Below are 5,292 nucleotides of genomic sequence, written 5' to 3'. Positions count from 1 at the left end.
CTGACTCTCACAGAAGCGATCGCCATCCTATACAAATCTCAGTAGCCGCTGAGGCTCCCACCACAACTAGACGACCCCGCTGGTTGCAATAACAACATAAATGCATCCTTCCGCACTCAACAGGCGAGCAGCATATCCGAGTTCTCCACCGTCCTCAACCAAGCGGGAAATCTGTCAGTCCCTAAATCAAGCAATAAGCCTGGTCGTAAGGCTCCGTTGGTGGTCTACAGGACGCGAAAAGAGCTTGTTGACTTTCTCGACAGAATTAATGCTACAGAAACAACAACCGATCTTTGGGCCAAAGTTAATGCCCTTAGGGGCAAACGAGTCGCCGCTCCGCCCACACTCATTATCGAAGGAAACCTTACTGCGGAACCAACGGCTATAGCGAATGGTCTTTGCAAATACAGGTATGTTCCGTTTTTATCAACACGATCCGCAATTTTCAGTTGACAAAAACGGAACCGTGACAAAAACGGAATAATTTTCTTAAACAAAATATTTATCAAATTTGAAATGAAAATTGCAGTTTTGTCAGGATAATACACATTTTCATCATATAAATGCACAGTATGGATGTTTAGGAGCTGTGAGGAGCAAGATTATCAGGCATTACAAACTCATCTGATCGAAGAGATCATCTTTATATGGTGGAAAGATATTATCTTCAATCCAAGAGCGCAATCATATACATGGAGAGATTATCTTGACAACTCTTTACTATGCAAATCAATTTGCTGATGCATAATTATTCAATGCAGTAATTTGTTGTAAGTGTTATTCTTCTGACTAACTTTGCCAAAGATAAAATGATGCCTTGTAAATGCTAACGAATTTCAAAGCTAAAAATAGCGAAATAAAGAACTGTAATACAGCTAAATTAAATTGTGATGTCAACTTCTCTATGATGACTGTTTTAGTTATAATGAGAAGTGAACACATATATTGTGCTTTCTGTAAAACGGGTCATATGAGGACTTCTACTTCATGGGGTTTGTGCTAACATACGAATCTCTGCCGCGTAATTTATGAAATCGTCGGGTCTTATGAGTGTTGCAAATGAAGGAATGAACCGGAACCTGTGAAATTTAAATTTTTGGTAATTTAGCCTACTCAAGTGTTCAGCTGATGAGATTCCAGTGAAAATTTTCCAGAATTTTTTTAACAAACTCAGTGAATTCATTTGACAAACAGTGCGTAAAATACTCCTCCATTCCGTTACTCTAAATAGTGGAATAGTTTTCCAGAGCCTTACAAGTTTATTGGCATGTATGCAGGAGATATAAGCAAATATGATATTGCAGATTTGGACTTTTAAAGAATATTTTATTAGAACATAGCTTCAATCCATCTAAAAAAACGAACCACAAAGAATCAAGTTTAAAAATAAATATATAGAATGTCCAGCTGAGGGGCCCTAGGACTGGCTTCCATTTAATTTCAAGTAGAACGCGCAGCTTTGGGTAGCACGTACATCGTATCCTGTGTTCACTGTTGTAACATGCTGGAAAACCTACAAGAATTATAAATGAAGAACTGCTTTTCTGAAAAATGTGTTTCTTCCACTTACTTTCGTTTGCCGTTTGCCCTTCAAAACCATTTCCAAACGGTGGCATTGTCAAATTGGTTTTCCATAACCGCATGGATTACTGTGTTTGGAAGATTTCATCGAGCATCAAATGAGTCAAAGATATTGATCAAAGATCGATCAAAGAGCTCTAAGATGATATTGAATTATTCCACGGTGTACTAAAATTAAGAAGGTGATATACTCCGAAAACTGACAGCTACTTGACGACGTCATTCCTATCCACCTCGAACAAATTTGCGAAAAAAATGATCTAGTGGTCCGGAAGGTATATGGTACGATAGGAGTGACGTCACATGTTTATAATGAAACTCGATATTTACATCAGTGAAGAGACTGCCTTGTTAATTTTTATGCCGTGGAATTATTCGATCCATATCTTTCTCAGATGATCAAATGATGAGATGAAATCAAGGGGTGGATCACTTGTTCAATGCACATCAAATGTACATTCATTTGCATCAAATGCATTTTTTCAACTTTGAGATCAACTTAGCCCTGGTGTACTATCGAGTCGTATAGTGCTATAGCAACGAGACCTTGTTTGTTGTGCATGTTTCAAATGCTTTGTTTCCGATAAACCAAATCTTATAATTCTTATGTTTCCGATAAATCATTTCCAATATTTTTATACTAATCAACCTTATTCCTTTCAGCATATCAAGATGATCATTTACGATCAAATTTTTATTTAATTATTCGAGGTCTAATCGATGCCACTGAGCGGTCCTCCGAGGCTTTGAGCAGCACCAACTGAATTGATTGAGCATATCGGTATTCCAACCACTTCATATATGATTTCATGGATGGTATATTTGTTACAGGAACAATCAGCTTAACGGAGAGAAGAGGAGAATGATGGCTTGGTAGAAATAAATAGTCTAGAAAACTTCTTCTCGGGGAGCCTGGGGCCTTTGATATGCATTCAGCAGTCTAAATAAGCAACACTTTGCAAGGTGAAATTATTTGGTTTGATACATACCTAAAACTCTGTATCGAGCTCTACAATCAAAATCCGAAGAAAGAGCCATGCATAAATAATATCACGCTCCAAGGGAGGGGGAATTGGCTCATTCTGATCATTCCTACAAAATATTTAAAGATTCCATGCAAGAAGTGTGACAAAAGGGCCTACCGTAACATAATTTTGTGGATATTTTGGTAAATTAGATACCTTCCTTCATCTCAACAGTGTACATTAATATAAAATCCTCATCGGATCTGTTCTCTTTCTGAACAGATAAGGGTTTTCGATAGTGATATGCCACTTTGCAAAAATCATCTCTAAATATCAAAACCACTGTCGTCGCGGAAAAGCATTAGAAACTGTGTTTCTTTCTGGAAATCTATGCTAGGTACCCACTTTTGAAAGTGGTGCAATCAATTCGCATCCAGATGCGCTCCAGATATGGAAAAGGAATTAGTTGGAGCTCGTCTGAAGCTTCGTTGAAACGCCCACACAGCTGCCGATCTGCAGTAAGGTTTTTGGGAGTTCCTTTACTACTATCAGCATCGAAAAATAGCACCTTCGCACTGGTTCCGAATAAGTGGGTTGCCTTACCCTCTATCAGTTGGGACGAAGGATTATCAAGACCGGTTAGAACACGAGGTATCATTGGCAGTGATTTGTTTAGGGAGTGCAGAAGCTTTTTTTCTCGAGCGCTTCGAAGAATGAGTTTATTTATGTCAAAATGCCAAGACAAGGATAGCAAATAAACATTTGAGCAAGCCATGAACTGCAAATTTGCTGAGTGTGCATTTAAATGCATTTGAATGTATGAAATTTATCAGATGCATCAGAAGTGATCCACCCCTTGGATGAAATGCAATGCCTGAAGATTATTCATTCTTATAGCTTCGTAATGAAAGTTCACTACTACAATCAATTTGATTATGTACTGAATCATTGATAGTTTTAGTTTTTTTGGTTACAATTTTAATAAATGTGATAAATAATATTAAAACGATAATCACATAAATGTCTTTTGCATCATAAGATGCATCATATTTGTAAAAAAAACTACAACGAAGTGGGTCAAGCTGATCAATGTTTTTTTTTCAAGAAATATAAAACAAGAGACAACTTCTTTTTCTACTGTTCATCCTCATCTTTCTGCTTCTTCTTCTTCTTCTTCTTATTTATGACATTACATCTCAACTGAGAAAGACCCTTTTTCTCAGCTTCTTCTTCTTTCTGGCGTTACATCCCAACTGGGACAAAGCCTGCTTCTCAGCTTAGTGTTCTTATGAGCACTTCCACAGTTATTAACGGAGAGCTTTCTATGCCAATTGACCATTGTTGCATGTGTATATCGTGTGGCAGGTACGAAGATACTCTATGCCCTGGGAAGTCGAGAAAATTTCCAGCCCGAAAAGATCCTCGACCGGTGGGATTCGAACCCACGACCCTCAGCTTGGTCTTGCTGAATAGCTGCGCGTTTATCGCTACGGCTATCTGGGCCCCTTTTTCTCAGCTTAGTGTTCTTATAAACACTTCCGCAGTTATGAACTGAGAGCTTTATTGTCAAGGTACATTTTTTTTGCATTTTTGGCCACACCCGATTAAATGTGGAGTTATGTGCGAATGTTCTGCAAATTGAAATTAATATTTACGGTCTCCTGTACTTACAATTGCCAAAATCTTATCAGTAAATGGGTTGTGGTGATCTTTTTTCTAAAGTTATTACTACCAACTTCGACAGGGATTCACTAATCGCCAATCTAGAACAGCGCCACCACTCATTTCAGCTTTACGTTAGATTATGAATAGATTGGCAATAAACTAACCTAAACTCTAGTTTTTTGTTAAGTGAAAATAATATTAAATAGTGATCCTGTCAAACTTCGTTTTGTCATCATGTAGGCTGCTGAAAAATGGCATGCAATCTGCCATACGAAACGACAGATAAGTTTTCAGTTGTTTTTCCAGTTATTCCAGGGAATTTTCCAAATCGTTCCCTTCACTCATACTCAAATAGAAGTCTTTTATTTATATAGAAGTTCATCAAAAACACAAAATTGTACAAACTCTAGAACAAGCATCACCAAATTAGAACTTTTTGGTAAAAAACTCTTTTGTAAAGTTTTATGAATATGCGTATGGCTGTTGGTATAAGATTCTTAATTAACCTTTTAGTCTCCATGTGGATATACGACCCTTGTCTGCTCAAAGATCAAGATCCTACAAATTTGAGATGACAACGTGCGTGACCTGGGATCGTACAGTATCAACAGTTTCTCAAATTGTCAGCCATTTCAGCCCTTTACCGTCATCATCGAAGCAAACTTATTATATGGATATTCCAAAATTTTCTGAATTTTGCTTAATTTTGCTGAACTTCTTCCCCTACCCCTTGGAACAGGATCTAATAAATAGCTGTTTGCTATAATTTGTGCAATGCTATCGAGTTTGAGAGATAGAAGATAATGTACAAATATGGTGGGATCGACAGTCTGATCAAAAATAACATAAACTCGATCATGTATCTTGCCGTTGCCCAAACATTATTGAGTTCATTTCCAAGTGCATCCCTTATGAAAAAGAAATGACCATATATGGGATCGTTCATTAATCACGTAAAGGGGGGAAGGGGGTTTGAGATATCCTAAGTGCTATAGATTTTTTTTTTATTTTCATACAAAAAATCGTACTATAGGAGTAGGGGGCTCGAAAAACAGACAAAATTTTGTGTTACGTAATTAAT

General features: G+C 37.3%; 1 long non-coding RNA gene across 1 annotated transcript; it reads right to left on the bottom strand.

Moving 5' to 3' along the window:
- Positions 1-1,301: 1,301 nt before the first annotated feature.
- Positions 1,302-1,734, bottom strand: LOC110675755. The gene is made up of 2 exons (XR_002499764.1): positions 1,571-1,734; positions 1,302-1,513 (listed from the first exon to the last, which is right to left on the bottom strand). It is a non-coding gene; the product is annotated as an uncharacterized LOC110675755 (long non-coding RNA).
- Positions 1,735-5,292: the final 3,558 nt, after the last annotated feature.

This window comes from Aedes aegypti, chromosome 2, assembly GCF_002204515.2.
Source record: "Aedes aegypti strain LVP_AGWG chromosome 2, AaegL5.0 Primary Assembly, whole genome shotgun sequence".
NCBI lineage: Eukaryota > Metazoa > Arthropoda > Insecta > Diptera > Culicidae > Aedes > Aedes aegypti.
The sequence above is the reverse complement of the archived record's forward strand: the minus strand, read 5'-3'. Positions and strand labels throughout refer to the sequence as shown.